The sequence below is a fragment of the Lottia gigantea genome (assembly GCF_000327385.1).
Source record: "Lottia gigantea unplaced genomic scaffold LOTGIsca_9, whole genome shotgun sequence".
Lineage (NCBI taxonomy): Eukaryota > Metazoa > Mollusca > Gastropoda > Lottiidae > Lottia > Lottia gigantea.
In genome coordinates, this window is record NW_008710950.1 from 189,013 (window position 1) to 202,895 (window position 13,883).

The following is a 13,883-nucleotide window of genomic DNA, read 5'->3' on the forward strand; positions in this document are numbered from 1 at the left end:
CCCTCAAATATATTTCATACTAGATTTTTCTTTTAATTTTTCTATATATGCCTGGCGTTGTATCTAGAAAAGTCGAGTCGTCAATTTAACTTTCTGGACACACATGGATTAGAGCCTCAAATTTCCACGGTGAGCCGTGAACCTGCCTTGTCAGTACGCAATTTATATTCAAATTTAATAATGTTTATGGATTTGGAGATAAGATTTGAATCATTTCGAAATATTCTAGATGAAAATTGAATTGCGGGCTCTTTAATACAAAAGGTCATTACTAAACTGTTATCAATATAAATAAGCATATCCCTGTGATATTTCTAATATGACCTATCTTTTATAGTTTAGAACAGTTTCATCATCAGGTCATCAAGGTCAACAGAATAAGTTTAAACCTGATGTAGTGAGTGACCAGTAAAAGAATGTACTATCCCCTTTTTACCCCCAGGCTACATTCACATCTACTGACCAATATTCTAAATATAGCACCTATGTAACCTACGTGCACATTGTATTTACGGACACGTGTTTCTATTTTCGATTCACAACGGTTAAAGAATCTGGTTTCTAAAAAAGGAATAAAACGAAAAGAGCAGACATTTACTCCATATTTTAATCACAATTTGTATTTTGTAGATTTAATAAAATGGTATATATGAACTATTCAAATAATATCAGACATTATCTTATTAATAATACATCATACTCTTTTGGCTAGAATATCGCAATTAAGTGTTTATTATTTTATAGTAAAGTTAAATTGCCAACCGTAAAAAATATTTACTGATAAAGTACATTTTTTTTTACTCTCGGTGTTTTCTCTTGAAATGAATTTTCCTGAGAATGAATTTCAACAATTACAGTCTTTCAACACTGTAGAAACCCTTTTCTCAATATACAATACAAAGCGTAGCTGGTTTTCATAATATCCAGTAGAGGTTGTTTGAACTCAATTTTAAGTTTTTGTATACGAAGAATTAGCGTATTATAAAATATATGCATTAACAATATGAGCGTTAAATATTTAAACAGTATTTCAAGTAAAAATAAATTAAATAAAAGACTTACCTTAAGTGATGCTAGAGTGAGAGTTGTAGTGTAAGAGATCACTAATAAAACAGCTAATAATGTTCTATACATTTCTCTTATATAAACAAAAACACAAAATTAAACTGAAATTACAAAAGAAAAAATTTATCAGTCGAACTATCTCTAAAGTATTGCACAAAAATGTATGATCAATGTACAAAAGATTAATAACGTTCCTATTTTCAAATTATGAAATAAGACTCCATAAGACTATCAAACCTACCTTAAAACTATATCTACAGTAAAAGCAGGATGTTTCTAACGTAAAATTCCAATAATGGTAGAATATTATTCTCTCACCAATCTTTATCCTTTATCAATAGTATGGCTCTAACAAACCATTTCTAATATATACATCCTATCTGACGTCGACACGCCTACGGCCACAAGTATCCGACCAATGGCAAATCTTCCTTTACATATGACAGTAAAATTTAGGCGGTCAATTTCACAACGACAAGTAAAAATTCATTCATAAAACGTGTAGTATTCTATGAGTAGTAAATGTCATTCACTTACTGTCTATTTTCAATCATAACCGTCAGAAGAATATAGATCTGATCATGTCGGTCGTTTTTGTTTTCGATAAGAGGTTGTTAAGAGTGTTTTTTTTTTAATCTTATGTGTTACTTCTTCTAAATAGTTGACAAAAGGAGTATTCTGACAAAAAATTGGTCGACGATACACTTTACCCGGTAATAGTAGTACCGAATATAACCTATACGTACGGAACACACCAAACCTTCCACAATATGTACATCTGACCAATATTTTACAGAGTTAGCATATATTACTCATCAAAACATTTACAAATCTATTAACTCGGACCTTTGGACAGCTGAAACCAGCACATGTGATAATCATTTCTGTTACATTTGAGATGGAAACTATCCCGCGGGTGCTAACAATATTTAATTTGGTTCGTGATTTGTTTAACTAATCTGTAGAAGGCTATCAACCTAGCGCTTGTTTTCCAAATCTAGTGTTAACATTAATATTTTCTCTCTTCACTAAGTCAAAATAAATTATTCACGTTATTTTAATTGATTAAATTTACAGTGCTACATTTAATCACAGCATTTACTCTCATGCAATATTATATACCAAGATCATGGCCATAGAAGTCATAGACAAATTCATTGGCACAATCTGCTAGCTAGATGCACATGTCTGGCATAAAAAAATAAATATGGATATTGAATACAGATTGACATTTCAGATTACAATGGTGGTAAGTCATCTCTCAGCAACACTTTTATAAAACATCAACTTTTATTCGAAAAGTAGCCATTTATTTTTAAACAAACGTTTGTTGATTTATTCGAATAGTGCTAATATCCATCTTATGTCATCGACTATGATACGTGTTTCTTATCGTCTTTCAGTCAACCTCTATATCATAAAAATAAGTCGGACATTCTAGAAAGAATATACTGCAATTTTTCATATTAAAATATAAAAGAGCATTGTTCAAAAAGATAGTCACGAAGGCTTGAAAGGCGAACGATTGATAAGAGATGATTTTCATTACATTGACGTTATGTCTAGGATTACCTCCAGACAATGTAGCCAGAAAAAACAACACAGAAGTGATTTATGCACACTTTGACATTAATAAATTAGGCAGCCTATTTTATGTACTTTTATCTTGTATCATAGTGAAATAGTCACAATACGAAATAATGAAAAAGGAATGTATCCAGACATGTTATACTTAATATTGTGCAATGAGGGTAACTGTCCTTGTTCTCTTAACATCTTGAATTATGTCGAGCAAAAGAAAAAAATCGTAGGTTTTGTTGCTCTTGTATCTGATTAGACTCTAAAACTTCAAACATTCGTAATAATATGACGACGTTTGCACTAAATTTAATTATGTTGCTCGTAGAAAGAAGTAAGATTATATAAGTTTGATCATGAGATAACATACAGTGCTATATCTGACAAAACCTATCCTTTAAATACTTCTGTTTGTAAACCTCTAGGTCCTATATCCCCCGAACAGTTTTCAGTATTGCACCATCAAATATGATACTGCCTATCCCATACTTGACGCATATTTGAACGTACGGATGCGAACATGAAACAGACTAAAAGTTAACAATTGGCGATGTGTGTGTCCGTCTCATTTCCAGATGTTCTGCTTAAAACCTTGAACTGATTGACGTCCCGTACATTCCAGAAGGAGGAAGGTGTGCCGCTATAAAGGAGATCAGTAGGTTACTAGGTGTCTACGTCTTGTATAATACGTACTATCATACAGCTTATCAAATCAAGCTCTCTACGTTTTTTCCGGTCTATTAAGTTTGCACCCTATACACGAAATTCATTCATTCTATCACCAACACTCATTCATGGATTCAGATTTGACGTCATTTACTCTATTAAAATGTAACGTGTCGTAATATAGTCAGAATAAAAATGATTAATTTCTCTTCAGATAATTACAGCGTGTTTTATGTGGTTGTATTTATTATACAGAAATGAATTTTCCATCATGGGTATATAAGAACCAGGGTTATGGCGCCCTTGAGAATAAAGTCACTATGGCCAAAATCGATTGAATCTGGTTGAATTCGACTTCCTGGTTAGTTACATCAATGTCATAACACAACAACTGCATAACCATGTTACCATTTTCCCAATGAATCATTTCAAGAGGGCAATTCCAAACATTGCATTTCAAATCTGAAATCGGTGGGATCGTATCCTAAAAGAAAGAAGAAAGCACACGTGGTCTCAAGATACACGTTGAATAACCTTGTTACCTACATTGGATATAAAAATAATTACTCTGATGATATAGACTTGTTTTCGCCTTTTGAATAGTGTATCATAATTATTCTTGACCAGTACTATGAATCTGAAAATTAAAATATATTTGATTCTAGTCCATCTGATACAGAATTTGGATGAAATCATATCATTTCTGCAAATAATTCTGTTCGTGTAATAGTAATTTATCAAATTTAAATTCTATTTTGCATGACATGAAAACAAAAGCTAACGTACGCTATTACTTCCACCAGAAATTATATCACTATACCCTACAGATCACAAAAACAAAGTCCAACTAATTAGAATATATTGTATAGGATTTGTTGTACCCCTGAGACTAATTCATTTTCGTTTACACAGATATCTGAAAACAAAGTTGTTATTTTCTACGCAATGAAATTAATAGAATTGTTAAAAAAGGTTGCGAAATGAACAATTGAGGCCATATATTGACACCATATTACATGCTTTGTAAGCGTGCAACAAACTAATTTAATATTTACCTTAAAAACAATTCATCGTCTGACATTTGGATCTGCGTTTTGCAACCGCCTACATAACCGATATTCTAGAAAATTCTGCAAAAGTTTTAAAGGTTATGTGAATTTAGATTTCATGTTGTGAATGCTTTGGTGAGCGAATAGCCATACTGTACATCATCAAAAATAAAAAATTTTCTAGCATTGGTTTGAAAATCGTTCCTTCTGGACAATTTTTGAAGAGCTCTCTGATAAAAATCATTATAAATAGTGATATTAACCCTTGAATATGGCCCCATTTGTAAAAGGAATGAAATAAAACTGCTCGTGCATGTAAATTTATATCTGCAAATTGGAAAAGCGGTTTTAATGGAACAGATTCGCCATTTTCGGGTGTTGATTTTGGTCTTGAATATATAAATAGTTTTATGAAATAGCCTACTAGAAATGAACGAATTATTCCTTCAAAAATACCTCTAACAAGAAATTACACTTTCTATTCCTATATCTGTCTTTTCTATATAAGACAGAGTCTTAAGAAAAGACGAGTTGTCATTTTAACATATAAAGATAATTTTAGACACAGATGAATTTTAGCTCAAATTTCGACCCTGAACTGTAAACAATATCACTGAATAGTTTAACTCATAACAAACATAATGTACTCAATATAAATAAACCAGATCATTACAAACATCGTAACTTCTGTAACTTCGAAAATATTGTTACGAATAATCGTCTTCGGTTTTACTTGGAAAGTTTATGTTGTGACATCAGAAGAAGTGAGCATGTCCTAATGTCTCCAAAATAAATTCAAGTCAAGATGTCGCAAACTATTAGATCTAAAACAAACAAAAAGACTTGAACGTCATTTTTAGAGTTTTACCTTATATGTTATATGTTAGAATAACTAGGAGGGGGAATGATCATTTATTGTTGGTAAGCAGGAAATATAAAGGTATTGACACAAAACTATACTTTTAATACAGCATCACCGTACGTGAAATGTCATTGCATCTCAAAGTGGTATAGAATTTTTAAATGAATCCTTGCAAAAACGAATTTTCCAAAGTTCCAAATTCCACCTATAGTATTACATTTAAACTACTTAATAAGGATACGTGGTCATAACTTAGCCTACAGGAGAGTTTATAAAATATCAAAATTCTAAAATGTTAAACTTTTATTGACATTTTAAAATAATATTCAGATCATAAGAGCTATATTTTCCAATTGAGTTAGTTACTCTATAAATTGAAAATAAAATGGATATACGTGCCTACCAATGTATAAGAAGCAATAAGCCGACAGAAATATCTTCATTAAAACAGTTTGATGCAAGTTTACTCGGTATACAGCCTTGAAACAGTACGCCTAATTGGCTTTATTTCATTATAACGTGACGGTTATTCACAGACCAACTTGAATATCATAGCTACCAGTAGTAAATATATAAGAATGAAGTGGGGGTGGTAACAGATTACGACACCAGGGAAATTCAATGTTCATGTTAGAATAATTATCATCACCGACATTAAATTATATTGAGTCAATGTTTTCTCTACGGAGCTGAAATATAATCTAACAACAACTGTGTTTTAATTGATATATAATCACAAATTAGACTTTCTGAACATTACGATAATTGAAGATGTTATTTCGCTACAGCGATTTATCATGTAGACCTAAAGTTCAGTTGGTACATTTCATTAATGTTTATGCATGTAAACAAGGTAATCAGTTAATATGGGATATGTATATAGATCAGAACGAAATCAAATCATAAATGCCCGCTTTAGAGTTTATGTCACTTCCGTCACCCTTATGCTCATTTAAAGGTTAACCAGGATACAAATAAAAGAACGCTTAAAATATGACAGTAGTTTGGATATTCTTTAATTTTTAAAATGAAAAGTATAATTTTTATATTTTTATTGCAGGCTACCTCCTATTAATCTATTCTTAAAATGCTTCATCAGTGGTAAAAAAGGAAGCCATTGCCGACACTATGTCTGTATTCCGACTTCCGTGGGAGTGTTCATATATATAGTTATTGTTTGACCGTCAGTTGTATAACTAATAAACATTTCAACCAGCTTTTATAGAAAAAGAGAGGAAAAGAAAAAGGCCGGGCGCAGTAGTAGGTATCAAAACATTGCGAATAGATTTCACATCGTATTCTTTGGTGATTTCAATTCTAAAATCGCAAGAGTAAGATCGGCGAGGAGACGGGATTTCCATAGATACTACCTACAGGGACCAAGTGAAGAAGAGGTTTCAAAAAGAACGGATCGACATCTATAACATATGCATTGAACAATTCTAGCTTTCTCTGTGCTCATAGGTTGAAAGAAAGCTTTCGATCAGATTGGATGGTATATAATCTGCACCAACTAAGAATTGGTGATCGTAAGCATAACTAGATAGTAAGTTTTTCTCCAGACGTGTACAGTGGCGTGAAGGCTCCAAAAAAGTTCGAGGGGCAGAAGCCGTTTTTTGTGCCCCCGAGAAATTTGCGCCATTCTAAATTTCAATTTCAATAAAACATTTATACAAATTTAAGACAAACTCGAAAAAGAACATTTAACTTTTACTACTAATAGTAGCTAAGATATCCTAATTCTTAATGAGGATATCGGAATATCGTTCAGATTAGCATGCCTTTGGAAATTGTTGAGACTCTTGCTCGAAAGTGTTCATCATAATCAAGTGACCAGCAAATCTTCCGCTCGAATCTCACCAGCAGCAGGCCTTCTAATCAATTTTTACCGTAGACGATCGTATACGAGATTTGACTCGTTTCAGTTCAGCTGTTGAAGTGCTGCTACTGTGGTAACACAGACTTTGCTCAAGACAAAGAAGCTGAAAGGCAGCAGAAAATGAGAGCATATTTTTTACTTCGATTTCTACATCCTTGTAACTAGCATATGTGTTCAACGATTCATATGCCATAACGACGGCTTGAACAATGTAACTTCATAGGTTACACGTCATACATCACAGAGCCCTCCATATAGTCACTTGAGCAGGTATCAGAATCAGGATGCAAAATGCTTACTCCAAAATGTTGGTAGGATCCCCATCCTCATATCTAACTTATACACTAATTGTCAAAAAGTAAGCATCGTTGAGAATCATTGCCAAACTAACTTGAGATCACCAGGTTCTGACACGTCAAAAGAAAACAGGTTTCGAACAAACAGTACGATATTCCATTTGGACCAGAACGAAACGCTCCCTACATCACCCGTGTGACCGATCGTATTATCTCATATGGATGCAAATAGGTCGGAAAGCAAATACATGTAGAGCTATACAGTCGATTCGTGTAACCACGATGATGGATCTGGGGATTTACATCTCCTCGAGCATTAGCAAAATTAGCAAGCAAGCAAGTGCACACACCAGAGATGCTAGTGATTACATTTTATTATATCGATTGTCTATGATTGCTTTACTTCAAACTCGGGGCTAGAGGATGAAATCAGATATGTGGTCTCACTGGCACATAGTTAAGTCTACTCTATATAGTTGGATCCCTTCTCGTGTTGGCAAACAGGGTAACGCAATTGCGGGTGAACTCGCAAAAATAGGCAAATAGGTCTAGAAATTGACCAGATAGACTACAGAGTATCGAAGAAAATGATAGCTGAGGCAAAAAAATCACTAAAGCTATGTCTCTGTGGAGAAGCTGGCACAGCGGGAAATAGCATCTGTTAAAAATACACTACATGCAACTAATAGGAGAAATGTAACCGCTATCATCAATAGAATTAAAATGTATAAATTGGATTACAGTCTTGAGAATATTCCGTACCGTACCGATGCCTACCAAAAAAGTAACATAGTATTGACAATCATACCACGATACAATGCGTATCGCGATAAGGGATAATAGTAGAAGTCAAAATATGGTGATATGGTTGTGATGTAATGTCATATTAATTATAATCCAAAACTTTGCTATTAAATATTCATAAACATTGAAAAACACAAAAAAAACATAGAATACATTACCTCTGGCAATGATGGAAACTCTACCTTTGGACCACATTTGACTACCTCAGAGATGTATTTTACTAAAATATTCTTTTAATGTTGTGATTAGAGGAACAGTAATACATAAGAGAACTAAATACAAAATATAACATTTATCTGAAGAACTATTGAATATGAATTTAACATGTTTTATCAATTTGGATCATCTTGATTCATCACTTTACAATGAAAATCATATTAATTTCCAAATTAAATTCTTTAAGATATCAACAGAACAACTTTGAAGTATTCTATTCAATGGCTCTTGAGACATATCATTATTATATCTTACCTTAATGACAGTTAAGTTTTGACGTAACCCTGTATCAAGTGACTTTTCTTTCTTGTTTATAGACTACAAAAATAATATTACTTCCCACGGACAGTGTGTCAAAAGGTCCCAGGTAAGATTTATGTATTTGAGATCACTGATGATTAAAGGATTTCTTTTGGTTTTTGTGTTTCAATTTTCTCATCGGTGCATGGAAGTTACCATTTCAATTCACGATGTGACGATTCATCCAAGATAAACAATAATAAATAGTGATAATGAATGAGTGATAATTTATTCATCCTCTTTAGATCTTGGGAAGGGAGGGTTTGATTCGCCCAGGGAGGGTTTGATTCTCTTAAATGTAAAGGCCTAGTGGAACGAATAATACATTGGAAGAGGTGATCTTGATCGGCTGGGTAGTTTTGTACTACTAATCTTCATTATTTTTCATGTGATCTGGTATTGCACAAAATAATAAGAAGTTAATGTGTAATGTACTGTTATGAACATGGTTATCGGTTCTGGTTTTTCGAATATGCAAGGTGTTTAACCCTTGTAGACTCCTATAATTGATTGTTTCACTTGCTCGATTTCTGGTGGTATTAAACGGGATTATGTCATGCCTATATTTCTTTGAATATTTGGTTGGCTTTTTCGGAAATATTTTTTTGGTTTTTATTATGATTGAAATAGTATCTCACGTGCGAGGGGACATTTATGAATGTTGTTGGGTGTTGTCGTCTGAGCCCATAACGGATTACACATCTTATTCGACTGTATTCTTCATGGGGTATTACACTGAACATTGAAATTATGCACGTAGAATTAATAAGCGACTCTGACGCTTATTGAAAGGTCGGAAAACCTCGTTACATTTCTTTATTCTGATGATATTGAGATTTGTGATCATCTGGCAGAAGTAGCCTCGGTCTATAAGCAATGTAATTTTAAAAAAATAGCCTTATTTCTATTTTATTAATGACTTCAAATGTCAACAGTTATATTTAAATGCTACCGAGTTGATGAAATGTGATTCATATTTAATGAGCTGTTATTTCAGAACAAGTAGGACAATTTTAAAGAGAATTACCAGAATAATTACTCCTTGATCGTTGATTTCAGTTATAAAGTAATACATCTTCAGAGCATGGCATCTGAGAATATGCCGACTTATTTGAAATCAAACACACGTTATCATCTTGAAGTACGTGTTTGCCATTGATATTAACAATATAATATCATTGATGTGTATAAATCTTAATTATTAAATAAAAAATGTATAAATATCTAATCTGTTGGCTTTAGTTATATGGCTAGATCTGAGCTATCTCAATCACCCTCACAGTCGTTTTTTTATGTACAACATTTTAAAAACAAAATCGTTGATAAGAGCGTCAATTTTGATAATGTCTAAATTTGTAAACAAGCGGTATCTGATGTGAATGTTGATAACAACGCAGGACCTTTAATGTCGTCTGGTAGTACATTTATATCCGTGTACATAAAGCCAGATTCAACATGAAAACACATTAATCTTCTGCCTTATCAATAACGTATAAGTCAATAAACCAAGCATCAACTTACAGTAGTCAAGTGTTCCGGGAGGCTAATATCTTTCATCGTAATCAGTTAATATTGTCCTACAATTGTATTTATTTTTACCAAGTTTTGTTTTCGAATAGTACTATTTATTAGTATTTGGCAAATAGTGGGCACACTTTCTCTCGTGTGCAACCATTTTCGATTGTACGAAGCTGTAATTTTGGAAAGCCATGGCTATATTATATTTTAGATTCATATATCTGATTAAAACTTGGAGAGCAGCTGCAGGAAAATGTAAATGTAAGCTTTCTACTACAGTCTATCCAAAACTCAAAAGGAGGAAAATGAAGTGATTAGGGCTGCAACGATTCACCGTTGAATCGATGAATCGCGATTCGTTCCTTCTTATCGATGCATTGCGGAAGAAAAAAATAATCGCGATACTTCGGCCCGATTCTCATAAATATAATTAACTCCCTTTAATGACTAATAGCACGGAATCCTCGCGTATTTTAGAAATTGTGTCATGTTCAAATGTTAAAAAATTGCTTTTCACGTATTAATTTGTCTTCAGCATTATTAATGTTTGTTATAAACGATGAAAAGAGAACATATTAATATGCCAAGTGGAAGATAAACGCATGGGATCTGATATAAACTTTTTCTTTTTCCAACGTAAGATGTGTTTGCATAGTCATAAAATAAAACCTCGTTACCAATGGTTTGGTATTTTATTTATTATTTTGAAGAAATTTGTTAGTCCTTGTATGTAACAAATGATGAAAAGTGAATTTTGTACTTAGCGTGCCAAAATAATTTGAATTGTGTTAAAATGTTATTGATTATCAGTTTTCATTTTCTTTCCCTTTTAATCAAAGAATCGCGATTTATTATCACAATAAATCGTATCGTTGAACGAGTATCGTTTAGTGTATCGGATCGCCACTTTAGGAATCGTTGCAGCCCTAGTTGTGATCTTGTTTTATTCAATTATAGAACCAGAGAATTCATGATACGGTAGCTTCTTCGGAAATTTAGGAAAAAAGGTAATTGTGGGTCATCTTAGTTTCATGTATGTATCTACTTATAATATAATTCCCGGGGACTCTGAGTGGGTCAAGTGTATTGCTGGTTCACACAGCCTTGCTCTAGATTACCGAGGTCATGACACGCCCCAGGCTCAATATACTAATCTACGCGACATTAATAAAGAAATTTAAGCATGTACTTAAATGGTGCGCTGTTATCATCAGATACCTCACTTGAAATAAAAAACCCAAATTGTCAAACTAAAACAGAAAAAAGGACTAACGATTTAGATAAAATATAGTATATAATTTTTCAGGTGCTCTAATGGTTTTACTTAAAGACAATAAGAAATTTGAAACTGAAATAAAAGTGGATATCGGTCACGAGACTCGGTTTTTACAAGGACCATATGGGATAGAAATAGGATATCAAAGGGATTACAAGAAAGATAAAAAAAGGGGGGCATATATAAATAGCCTGATAGTGAAACACATGAATAAACATCATAGTGCACTTAAACGTGCTTTTTGCCTATATTGAATTCGCGCCTCAGTCTTTTATCACGTTTAGTGATCACTCATGTCTTAAAAGGGGTCAGAATAAGGGCAAATTATAACCTTACATTTGACCTAAATTTATTTGTATAGGTGTACTAGTTTTCAGGTAATAACATAAATCTTTGTTATAATAGCCCAGATGAATATATCAAAAACTCATAAATTATGAGATAAAACAATACCCAAGACATTCGATTCCAATACGTGTCTTAAACGCATCCGGTTTTCTCCAGATTATAATCAGACGAACCTAGTGAACTTTCAAGAAGCTGTACAGGTGATAAATAAAACAATGACACAGGAACTAATAAGGAGCGCCAGATTTCTTATTTTATCAGAGCTTGTGTTTGTTTAATGAAATATCTGACAATGTCTCTCACATATTTTTGTTTGAATTTCACTCCTCGAAGAGTAAGACATGACTTTGAAGTATTTCATCAGCCTAATAAAAACCTTATGAAATTCAACATGGCGTATTTATTATCTTACTCCATTCGACACAGTAGTCTGTACCCAACCATAGGTCAAAGGTAATTCAGTCATGTCTAGACGTTGTAGAGGGTCTTTTTTTAGACCCTAAACACAGGTTTTCCACTAAAGTCATTTATCTTTGTACGACCTATATTTCAGTCTGACCTATTTTCAATCAATTCTACTTCCTTGTTGGAATGAATATTTTAGTTTTTATTCCAATCTTAATTATATATCTAGAAATGTTCATTTGATAGATGCTGAAATGCAAGTCTGTTAAACACTAATAATAACTAGTATTCTGTCAATAGTTAGGATTTAATTATTACTATAAGATAGCTTGCGAGGCAAGGTAACATACGCCCACTGGCAATGTCAGAAATGATTAAACAGTCTTTAGTGACTAAAGTACGAATTTTCTCATATTGAAGAAATTTTATTAGTTTAAATTCAATTACATATATATGCCAGTTATTTATGCTGAGTAATTCCACAAAATTTTTAAAAATCAATATCAGTAACCCAAATACAACAAACAATTAAATCACACAGCTCTAATCAAGGGTAAAAAACAACTTTTGACGCGTGTTTACAAGGGCAATAACTCAAAAAAAGTTCATCGAAAATGCGTCAAGATAGAACTTGATCAAAATCGGTTGAAGACTGTAGCTTCTATTGTGCTCACAAACAAATTTTGAAGCGTTTTACAAAGTCAAGGGCAATAACTCAAAAACCATTCATCGAAAATGCGTCAAGTTAGAATTTGTCCGAGATTCCAATGATCACACCAAGTTTCATCAGAATCGGTTGAGAACTGTAGCGTCAAGCCTGCTCACGAACTATTTTTAACAAATTTCGAAGCGTTTTAACAAAGTCAAGGGCAATAACTCAAAAACCATTCATCGCAAATGCGTCAAGTTAGAACTTGTCCGATATCTTATCAATTCCAATGATTATGCAAAGTTTCATCAGAATCCGAAGAAAACTGTGGCTTCAATCCTGCTCACGAACTATTTTTAACAAATTTCGACGCGTTTTAACAAAGTCAAGGGAAATAACTCAAAAACCGTTAATCGAAAATGCGTCAAGTTAGAATTTGTCCGAAATCTTATGAATTCCAATGATCATACCAAGTTTCATCAGAATCGGTTGAGAACTGTAGCTTCAATCCTGCTCACGAACAATTTTTAACAAATTTCAAAGCGTTTTAACAAAGTCAAGGGCAATAACTCAAAAACCGTTCATCGAAAATGCGTCAAGTTAGAACTTGTCCGAGATCTTATCAATTCCAATGATCACACCAAGTTTCATCAGAATCGGTTGAAAACTGTAGCTTCAATCCTGCTCACGAACTATTTTTAACAAATTACGACGCGTTTTGACAAAGTCAAGGGCAATAACTAAAAAACCGTTCATCGAAAATGCGTCAAGTTAGAACTTTGTCCGAGATCTTATGAATTCCAATGATCTCACCATGTTTCATCAGAATCGGATGGAAACTGTAGCTTCAATCCTGCTCACGAACAATTTTTAACAAATTTCAAGGCGTTCTAAGTAAAGGGCAATATCTCAAAAACTGTTCATCCAAAAGATGTCAAATTCGAACTTGACCGAGATTTTATCAATCTAAAG